The sequence below is a fragment of the Meles meles genome, chromosome 7, assembly GCF_922984935.1.
Source record: "Meles meles chromosome 7, mMelMel3.1 paternal haplotype, whole genome shotgun sequence".
NCBI lineage: Eukaryota > Metazoa > Chordata > Mammalia > Carnivora > Mustelidae > Meles > Meles meles.
The window spans coordinates 30,911,778-30,923,408 of NC_060072.1; the positions used below are offsets into that span (position 1 = coordinate 30,911,778).

An 11,631-nucleotide genomic window follows, 5' to 3' on the forward strand; every position below is an offset into this window, starting at 1 on the left:
TGGGGAAAAAATCTGGGAAAGTTAATATTTGTTCCCTAATTTTGGAAAGAAAGACTTCAATTCATTGGCTATCAGTTCAACAACTCAAGCCAAGGTAGATGTCTTTGTCCCACCCTTACGTTCGGCTTGGTTTAAAGGTGTTTATGGAATATCTATTACGTGCTCTGCCAAGCCCAGTGCTATATGCTGGGAACAGAGAGATGATCCCTTGAGGATGCCACTGTCTTGGGGAGAGCCAGTCATGAAAACACAGTTTAAATAAGCCAAGTGTGCTTTTGGTAGTGCTTCCTAGAGTTGCTGAGGCTAGAGTTTGCTCTTGAATGAGAAGAGAATTTCGTCAAGCAAAAATAGCTTTTGCCATGTGTGTTGTTTGGCCTACTTTTCAGACATTATTGGATTGCCAGTGCTTATGAGTTAAGTTTGATTTTTTATTTTTCAGGGTTCCATTCTGGCAGCTTCCTTGAGCATACAAATCCTCTGGATACAGGACATCATGAAGTAAAGTTATATTTACTGACCACTACCTTTCCACCAAAAGGTAGACTCAAGAATTCTCTGAAAGGAAGAATATCCATGGGTTTGGGACTGTTTTCAGGGTCCCATCCAGACCTTGTCCAACATGCTTTCTACATATTCGAAGTCAACAACAGTCTGTGTCAGGGTTTGCCAAACTTTTTCCATAAGGTCAGAGAGTGAATATTTAAAGTTTTGCAGGCTAGACCATCACTTTGCAATTACTCAACACTACTTTTGTTGCTTGAGAGCATTTACAGAGCATATAGAAGTGGTGGGTGTGACTGTGTTCTAGTGTAACTTGACAAGACCAGCGGAGAGCTGGATTTGGCCATTAGGCCACTGTTTGTTGAGGCTGCAACATTGAACAGATATATCTAGCTATTATTTGAAGTAAAAAAAAAATAAGAATTTTAAGTAAATACCTGAACTTCAGATATTGAACATTAATACCAGGAGTCTAAACTCATGTTTAAATACTGACTCAGTACCTACTTTATGTAAAATACTGGATAAAGGATGGGGATCAAAAGAAATGAAAGTTGGGTGTTTAATCTCAAGTAGTAATTTATTGGAAGACCTATACTGCAGAGGTAGAAACAGAGACCCTCAGAACTGACTTGCTCTTGGCTAGATCATAGCAAAGCCAGGACTTGGAATCAGGCCCCTGTAAGCTCAGGTCTCTTTCCCCATCACAGCATTTTGTTTGATGGGTGAAGATCCTTGGGTCATGATGAAGTCTGTGGGAAAGAAGAGAGGATATATGATTCATTGAATCATACCCTTGAATCTTTGCTCTGCCCTCTGCTAGAAATAACTAAAAGAAGAAATTGAAGCTGTTTTCTTAACAGGGCTCAGTCATGTCCACAGCTCTTGCTAACAACAGCATCACCTGTCTTTCACCTGGGAGTTCACCATGTTTTCACGATAGGCATCTATGACACTTCAAAATAGTTTTGTTCTCATTTGGCAAAAGGATGTCATAGTTTCCTCAGGTCTTCATAGTGCTCATGGGCAGAGAAACAGAGTTATCACTGCTGGACTGAAGGAGTCATTGGGAAAATTATTCTATAGTATTTTGATTTGAATTCAGATAATAAATAAGACACAACTGCCAAATCCAGTAGTCGTTTTGCAATCTCCTTCTTCATGGTATCTCTGCACATGTGGTAATGTTCTTTGCCACCCTCTTTTTGAGAAATTCCATGACATGGAACTCTTCTCCTAAAATGAAAATTTTCTCAAAGAACATTCCTAAACCTTCAATATTTCACATTACTTTCCCAGTCTTTCATCCCTTCCTGCTCTCAGGGCTTTAACTCTTACTTCTAATTGAAGAAAAAGGAAAGGAGAAAGAGAGAATCTTTATTTGGCACTCAAAGTGTTCTAAGAATCTAGAGATAGAAAATGCAGCTCTCTTCTTTGAGGATTTCAAAGTCGAATAGAGAGAGAGAAACAAAGAAAGAAAAGGTAATGACTATAGATCCTAGATCCTAGTAGAAGAGTGTACAGGATGGTAAAAGGGTGAGGAAAGGCAACTGTGAAGGCGTCTCAGACGAAAGAAGAAAGCTGAATATAAATTATCAGGGTGAAGAAGTTTGACCCCCTCTCCCCCCACCTAAGACAGAATTTGCAGCTCCTAAGTACTCAGCCATGCTGTGACAACTCTGACACTGGGTCCTATTACCCACTTCCCTATTGCTTCCCTGACTCAAAAGCTTCTGGAGGTCAGGGATGAGCCGTGTTCACCATGGTGCCCTCAGCACTTAAACAGTGCCTGGCACTTGATAGGGGCTCAGTAATAATTACTGAGAGATAGGGATACATATTCCTACTTTAACACTGAGAAACGGAGTCTCAGTGACTGAAAAATGAATTTATACATCACTCATCATCAGGCAAATGCAAATGAAGGCTACAGTGAGATATCACATCACACCTATCAGGATGTTACAATCCAAACACAAGAAACAACAGGTGTTGGTAGGGATGTGGAGAAAAAGGAAGCCTCTTAGACTGTTGGTAGGAATGCAAGCTGGTGCAGCCACTGTGGAGAACAGTTTGGAGGTTCTTCAGAAAGAGGACTACCCTATGATTCAGTATTTGTACTACTGAATATTTACCTCCTAATTCAAAGGGACACATGCATGCCTATGTCTACTGCAGTGTTATTTACAGTAGCCAAATTATGGTGCTTCCATAATTTGGAATATGGTGCTTGCTCAAGTGTCCATCAGTAGATGAATGAATACAGAGCTGTGAGATATATATGTGTGTGTATTATTCAGTCATAAAAAAAGAATGAAATCTTTCCATTTGCAATGACATGGATTGAGCTAGAGAGTATAGTGCTCAGCAAAATAAGTCAGAGGAAGACAAATACCACATGATTTCACTCATATGTGGAATTTAAGAAACAAAACAAATGAACACAGGGTAAAAAAGAGAGAGAGAGAGAGGAACCAAGAAAGAGTCTTAATTCTTAATTATAGTTTTGATGCTAGAGGGGAGGGAGGGAAGGTTAAATAGGTGATGGAGATTAAGGAGGGTCCTTGCCCTGATGACTGCTGGGCATCGTATGGAACTGTTGAATCACTATATTGCACACCTGAAACTAATATAATACTGTATGTTAATGATACAAGAATCAAAATTTTTGGAAAAGGAATTTATATGTTATTGAACATTGAGTATTGGGACATGTTGACAGTTAAACACAGACTTTGACAAGTCCTTCACCTTTTTTTGCTTCACCTAATTTGACATCTCAGGTCCCACATTCTCTCCAGAGTTTCAATTCCGAATCTCCAATATTTTTATAGTCTCTCTGAATGTCCTGTCTCAAACTCAGCATGATCACAACAGAACTCCTTATCTTTCTCCCGAATGGGGATGATTCTTTCTCTCTGTATGACATACTGATGTCATGTATGTATGATATCAGTACCCATTTTCTTGTTGTAGTCTTAGACTCTAAAATGTGGGAGTTAATTACATAAGAAAATACATAAGAAAAAGAAAATAGGAAGCAGGGGTCATTTGGCTGACAGAACTTTAGACAATCTGGGCACATGGCAGCTCCTGTACCATGAAAGTTAATCCTCAACCTGACTTCTAGAGCAGCACCATCCAATAGATATGAAATGTGAGACACAAATATAGATTACATATGTAATTTTACACTTTCTTCTAGCCATATTTAAAAAGTAAGAAGAAATAGGTAAAATTAGTTTTAATAGCATATCTTGTCCAATGTTCAAAACCCATATACAACTAGTTATAGTATATTGAATGATGTACTTCTAGACTTTCACAAAGACTTTATAAGCTATAAAATAACATTAAATTTCTAAGTCCCCTCCTATCATTTGCATCCTGGTTTTGATTCAATACCTTTACTATTCACATCCAATTGATTGGAACACAGGTGAACATCATGAAGACAGGTCAGTAACAATGCTGGGGAGGGAAGCTATCAGGAAAAAGAGATTAATGTGCAATTATAACCCTTTGTCTTGATGCATATTTGATCAGAAAAATCTCAATTATATGGAACATACATTATTTACAGAGGTGACATGTTTACAGGTGTTATTTATTTACAAGAACGCTGTGGCTGTTAGGTCTCCAGTCTTAAGATCTGGAGAACATTTATTTTATAGAAGTCTTCTAGATCAAATAGGTGGGAAGGTAAGCCATGATGATGTCTCTGATCTTTCAGTCATTTTGCTTGGAGGCCTTCTCCGGGGTGGAGAGAAAGGATAGGAAACTTAACCAAGTTTCCTGCTCACTTCACACTTACTACTTCTTCCATTTAACTGTGTATGATTATTAATAAATGTCTCGACATGACCTATTAGTCCTTGTCTTCAAGCTATTTCCTATTTCCTAAACTCAAAACCATAATGCTTCCTGATTCTTTCCTCTCTTTCTTCTTTCTCCAGTTGGATGCAATGTCCTGTAAATTCCTTACTTAGAGAGTTGCTTGCATCGTCTTCCTTTCATTTTATTCTTAATGTCATTTCTGAGGTCCCCAACTCCATCACTTTATAGTTTGATTAACACAAGGATCTCCAAAATGATTTTGCTGTCTTGAGACTCTTTTTGTTTCCCATCCTCTTCCACCATCAAATTTATTTTTCTAAGACTACTTAGAGAACACTTCCCTCTCTCAAGGCCTCTTCACCTAATTTAAACAAAAATTAAAACCTTCAATGACTTCACTTTATAAAGAGGAAATTTAAACTAATTAATAGTTGGTAATTTATCTAGAACCACTCAATTTAAAAATGAAAGAGCTGGACTTAAACCCAGACGTCCTCATTTTAAATCTTGTATGCTTTCTACTACACACCTTGCCTGTAGAATAATGTCCAGGGTCTTTTATCTTTATTCCAGGTATTGTGCAAATCTTATATAACATGTCAATCTTCTCTTTAACTCCCATACCCAAACCTATCTCTTATTCCTTAAAAAAATATTCATTCAGCCATTGTATGAATGTTTATTAGGCATATCATGTGTAAGACACCTACAGGGGCTAACCTTCACAGGCTGTGTGGGGGATAAGGCTGGAATATGTGGGGGATAAGGCCAAAGCACCACAGTGAAAATCAGGTTGGGACTTTGAGATTTAATTCATTAGACAGGGTAGTACCACAGCCAGCTTCTGATTAAGAATGTGAGATGACAAATCTGACAGAGTATCCATAAGACATCACTGTCAGAAACCTTAGGTACCCCTGAGGTTGTAAAGTGGTAGCTCTTGGAAAGAACAAAGCCTACAGGTGTTTTTCCCTTTGAATCACATGATGGTTGTGTGCGTGTGCAGAAGAAAAAGCACCAGTATGTTAAAATGGGAACGGGGGAGATTGGTGGAATGGAGGGAGATTATTTAAACTCATCATAGATCTTTGTAACTTTTTACTTGTGACAACCATGCATGCCTTTATAACTAATAAAAACGAAGGAAATTTAAAATAAACACTTCATTTTATACCCAGCTAGAGGTTCCCACTACTTGCCCCATAAAGCATGAGTTGACCTATTTAAATGGAAGAAATCCCTCATCAGGTTTACTGCTTATATTACACCTGTTAGTCATTCTTCCTATAGCACCTTTCTCCCTCAAATTACCAAACATCTTAGAAACACTGTCTGGAATTTCTTATGATGAAGCAACATATGCAAAAATGGTTAATGGCACGGGTGCTGCTGGTCCTTACTACCATGCTCATGACACACATGGCCAACCAAGCTCTCTACCCATTTCCATTCCTTCTGTAGTCTCAGAGCGCTCTCAACACTAGTCTTGAATCTGTTGCTACCTGTCAGTGAGAATTAAAGGAAAAATGATACCCATTTGCCATTCCTAGTATAGTTTAAAAAAAAAAAAAGGAGCAATTATTTGAGTTGGAATTACATTTTTGTCACTGTGTGATGTGGAACAGGGTAATAAGCCTTTCCGAGCTTTAGTTTCCTATGAAAGTGGGCACTGTCTCATTGAGAGTTCTTTCATGAAGAGTGAGTGAAATCTTATCCTGGCTGAAAGAGCCCTTCATCAGCTCTCTACATTTGCTTATATCCAACTAAACCTTTTGACTTAAAATGCTTACTGTTGTTATTTTGCACTTATTTATCCTTGGTCTAGATATACCACTGAGCGAAAGATATTAATTCAGTTTGATCTGGAAAACAATGACTTATTTTCTGTCTGTTGCCTCTAGGGCAAAGGCACCAGGAGCAGCTCTGATGTTTAATCTGCTCTTCCAAAATTCATGGTTCTGAGTCAGTCTCATCAGCTGTCATACTATTTCCCCTTTCTGTCCAACTATCATTCAGATATTATTCTCGCATTACTTTTATCTTGAGCTTTCTTAGTAGATGTGAAATTCTTTCTCTCTTTTTTTTCTCTACTGTATATACAAAGACTTTGGCAAGTGCCTAAAAGATGCCATAGAGTCTGGGTTCCCGGAAGAGTATGCTATTGGAGTTGGTCAGGGATATGAACCACTCTAGAATAGAACCAAGAAAAAGTTAGCTTCCCGTTCATCCGTCCATCCATCCATCCATCCACCCACCCAATACTTACTGAGCACAAACTCTTGTTAGATCCTGGAATAGATGTGGACATTTATCAGTGAATAAGCTTTGTTCTCTTGTGTGGTTTCTAATGAGAGAATATGAATGAAAAATGGTTGTCATTAAAGAAATAAATAAATAATATGATTTTAGATATTACCAAGTGCTAAAGAGAGGACTATCTTGAAGCCAGCAAGTGAAATAGTTTGAAAGCAGTAGTTAAGTAAAAGATCTAGAAAACAGGAAGCCAGCTCTATTTGGAGGTATAATTTGATCTCAGGTGATTGATGATGAAAGAGTGGCCAGCAGAATACATCCACAGGGCCTGATGCAAAGGGATGCTTACCCTTGATCTCTCTTTTAGCTTCTTTCTGGGAAGGAATTTCTCTCGGGAGCGGGGCCAGGTTGGTGGACGCAAGGAAAAAGGCTGTATCGAATTAAGGGGAAAGACTGCGGGAGCAGTAGGAAGAATTTTCTTTCTCACTTGTTCTTAACCCATTATATATCTGGCAAGCTTTCATAATTTCTTTAATTCAAAGAAAGCAGATCAAAGATGAGGTGAGATTATTGCACAAAAGTAAAAACACACACACACACACACACAAAAACCTCTTCCTTTGGGGGTGTCACAATGAAGCCCCCTTACAAATTCTTCACAAAGGTTACAGACTTCAACACAATGCTTAGGCGGATGATTAAAACTACAGCAACAAATTAGGCGCAATTAAACACTTTCAACTTTCCCACATACCTGAAACCAAAGCTGTGAAAAAATGGCGTATGTCAGGTAATTAATTGTCGAGAAATATTTAATGACCTCTCCTCTGCTACATTTAACATGAGGCATGAGTGCTTTGTTTGCACTTAATCACACGGTTCCCCGGAGCCATGGGCATGTTACCGCAGCACACTAAAGGAAGAACGCCCCGGGGAGCGAGGCTTATTTAATTTGCAACTCTTGCCACACCGCTTCACACCTGAATTCTTTATCCTTTGGGCACACATAATACAGCCACAATGCACTGTAGTAACATCCATTTTCTAGGCAGAACTTTCATCTACCCAGTTTCCTCCTTTTTGTAAAACTGTTTGGCTGTCTCAAAATGATAGCAATGAACCTTCTCCCTTTGTAGCCTGAAAGGTCAAGGACCCTGCTGCATTCAGGAAAGAGATGATTTTACGCATCATTTTTCTCTAATAACAGAGTGGAGACTCCTTTAATGTTAAGGTTCTCTAGAGAAAGGGCATCGTATTAAAAGTATTGACTCGAGAAACGTAGGTGCCAGGCACCTTTCGAAGTGTGTAATGCTGTGTGCCAGCTCTCTCCCCCAGGCCCATTCCCGATCTGCAGCATCTTTAGAACAGGAGGCATTGAGAAAAAGTCTCTCTCTCTCTCTCTCTTTTAATATCCAAGTATATAACAGACGGGATGGTGGATAAATGTCGACTACAGTTGCCAAACTTGCAAAGGCAGATCTCGTTGGCTTTGGTTTTTAGCGTGCTAGATGACAGTGGAAATGGGTGGTGTTATTTGAATTTAAGAAAGTATTTGCTGAGCCAGTTGGGTTAGGTCTGAAGGTTTTGCTGGGGAGGAGTTTTCTGACAGAAAGGAGGTTAATATCAGCTCCAAAGAGGGGAGGAGACTTTTAAAATTGAGCTTTTCCAAAACTGAACTAAAAAAAAAAAAAGTTGCCTTAAACTGGGAAAAGAGATGAATTTTATTTTGTGCCTTAAGATAAGTTTGGTTTCCTCATCTCAGTGCATTTGTGTATAATTCTGAGAGCTATTTGTCATCTATTTGACTTGAAAAATATAACAAATACAGTCAGATTATATATAATTTTCCTCAGCACAGCTGACCAGAAAGTAAAAATTCATTTATTTTGCTGGTGTTTTGTTTTCTCCGCTGTTTACCAGTTTTTATTTCACCCACGTGCTATGGCTCTCTCCTGTGTACACTGCCCCAGAAGCTCTCCTCTCTGTGCCAACACAGATGCTCTACAAAGACAGGGATTTATCATTGGTTTGGCTTCACACAATTGCCCTCAAGCCCACCCTGATTTATTCTGGTCTTAGCCAGGGACTAATTTTTGTGTTTGGAACGACTCCAGCCATGAAGAACCTTTCAAGTTCCCAGAAAAGATATCTTTCTCCGTTCTCCAGAAGCATATCTGGGGACGTTCAGGGGAAATGGTCACTACTCTCAGAGCAGAGTATCTCAGAGAATTGAATTTGCAATCAGTGCCCATTTCCCAGAACGGGATGGTGGGGGGAGGTGTGTCTTAGGTTGTGTGAGGAAAGGTGAGTTTATCATTTGGCATTTAAAAGCTCAGTGAGGGTGCCTGGGTGGCTCAGTGGTTAAGCCTCTGCCTTCGGCTCAGGTCATGATCCCAGGGTCCTGGGATGGAGCCCCGCATCGGGCTCTCTGCTCAGCAGGGAGCCTGCTCCCCTCTCTCTCTCTGCCTATTTGTGATCTCTGTCTGTCAAATAAATAAAATATTAAAAAAAAAAAAAAGCCCAGTGAATTGTACATGAGAAGGAGCATGTAGAAGGACTATTTTTAGGATGCCAGGCCTGCTCTTCATCCTTAAACTTGAGATTTTCATGTACTCATGGTTTCTCCAGAGAAATCCAATCCATGGGTACAAAAGGGAAAACTCTCTGAGTTCTGAGGGTTTTTTTTTTTTTTTTTTTTAAGGATCATGCTTTTTCAGTTTTGCAAATGACCTATTTTTTTTTTTTTTTTTATATTTGACAGAGAGAGAGATCACAAGTAGACAGAGAGGCAGGCAGAGAGAGAGAGAGAGAGAGGGAAGCAGGCTCGCTGCTGAGCAGAGAGCCCGATGCGGGACTCGATCTCAGGACCCTGAGATCATGACCTGAGCCGAAGGCAGCGGCTTAACCCACTGAGCCACCCAGGCGCCCCGTTCTGAGGGTTCTTAATTGATACAGTTTGACCATTTGCAGCTTTGAGTTGAGAAAAAACCAAGCAGTCACATTGGGTTACTTCTAGCTCAGGCTGGCTCTTCTGGTCTTATTAATTTCAAAATCCTGACCATTAGAGGAATTACCTGGGTATTTCTTTGAAAGTGTAGGTTTCTCGCCCCTCTCCCAGAAATTCTGATTTCGTTGGTCTGGAATAAGGCCCAGAAACATACTACAAACAAAAATTTAAAAAAAAAAAAATCCCAGGTGACTAATGCTTTGCATAGCCAGGTTGGGGGAGGACATCACTCCTGTCACACTAAGCAGCTTGTTTTGGAACTGAACCCTGACCTTAGCTTCATTAGTACCACACGCTGGATACTGCAGCTAACTGGTTCCGTTTGGGAATAGCTAACCTTGCCTCTGATCTTGCTGGAGGGCATTGATGTGAGAAAATAACCCTTACAACTATTTGCTAGCATAGCTCAATGTGTGATTTCAATAGTGCCCTTTAGTCCCCAACCATACACTTTCAAAAAGTGTTTTAATCTTCAAGAGAATATCTACATTTGAGTAGAGAAGAAAGGAAACCTGATTTTTTAAAAATGCTTTTTCCCAGTAAGAATGATTTTACACATTTTAATGACCTCTCAAAAAGTTCGAATGTAAACTTCCCCCCCCGCCCCGCCCCAAGCAGGAATTAGGCTTTTAATGATTTATCACAATTGCTAGAAAGAAAGATTCTTAGTATCTTTTACCTTTTTTTCCCTCTAGGTTAGGATGCGGAATAATAGGTCCTGGACAAGGGCCATGTGCGGTGTGTGTATGTGTATAAATAAAGTCATTAAACACTGATTGTTCATATTTTTTTCTTCAAAGGCAGGCCTGATCCAACTGCGAGGTCATCTCATTATTTGCAATGATGCATGTTTCTGTATGCATCTGTATGCATGTTTCTGTTTTTTGCACTTCTTACGGCTCTTCTTAATAGAGAAAATCAAAGAAAAGAGGACTCAGTTTGTACCAAAAGGAGACTTAGGAGAAAGGATAAGAGGTCAAGAAAAAACTCAAAATTCTATCCCTTAAAGAGGGCAAAAGGTTTTAATGGGCCAATTGATTTATCTAAGTCTACCTGGAACACATTAACCAAGATGGTTTACTGAGTAATTTCTCTCAGACAGGAACACGGTGGACATTCTGAAAAGAATTTGGGAGCTCAAGAAAGCTCTGTGCTCAGTGAAGCTGAGCCAGACCCCAGGCTCCAGATGGGAGCAATGCAGACTGATTAGCATCAATGCCAAGAGAGATAAGGAAAGGTACATAGGTGCTGCGTGGCCAGCCCCATGCTCTGGGTCACTGGCTCTTAAACTTGAGTGTACCTAAGAGTCCCCCGAGAAATCTGTTGACAATTCAGATTCCTGGGCACCATCCACTGAGGTCCTCCTGATTCATTAGGACTGGAACCAAAATAATAATCATTTGAATTAGCTAGCTCCATGATTTAGATCACATTTTGTGATACACTGCTCTAGATAATATAGATGGTGAAATAATATCAGATTTAAAAATAAACATCCCCTCATTTATAAAAGGAATGCCATGACTATTGTAGAAAACATGGAAGCTTCAGAAAAACAAAAGGAAATAACTTTTCAAATGCCCCTAATTTGAGTGTTCCCTGATGTTGTCTGCTAAGATCTCTCTTCTTCCCTCTTTTGCAAAGTCCAGTGAATTTCCTCTTTAGGATTCCCCAGTTAGCTCCTCTGAGTGGAAGTTACTCTCCATTTTAATATGTTCAAATTCTAGCCCCCCCTTTAAATCATATATCTCCTCCTTTGATTAGTCCCATTTTGATGTCCTAAAATCATTTCAAACTTAAACATATCTAAAACCCTCTCATTTTTACTATCAAAACTAGCTTCATTCCTCTTTTTGTTAAGAGAACAATATTCTCCCCAGTATATGCTAGAAACTTCTTTAATACTTCTGTTTTTCACATCATTGTTTTCTAACCAGTTGCTAAGTTCTTTTTAATTCATTCTTCCCAAATGTTCCTTGAAATCTTCCTTTCTATCCCAGGCACAGGGAGGTGCATTTGAATGGCAGTACTAA

General features: G+C 39.4%; 1 long non-coding RNA gene across 1 annotated transcript; it reads right to left on the reverse strand.

The window, feature by feature from the left end:
• Positions 1-1,062: 1,062 nt before the first annotated feature.
• Positions 1,063-6,672, reverse strand: LOC123946898. Its single transcript, XR_006819674.1, has 2 exons — positions 6,605-6,672; positions 1,063-1,253 (listed from the first exon to the last, which is right to left on the reverse strand). It is a non-coding gene; the product is annotated as an uncharacterized LOC123946898 (long non-coding RNA).
• Positions 6,673-11,631: the final 4,959 nt, after the last annotated feature.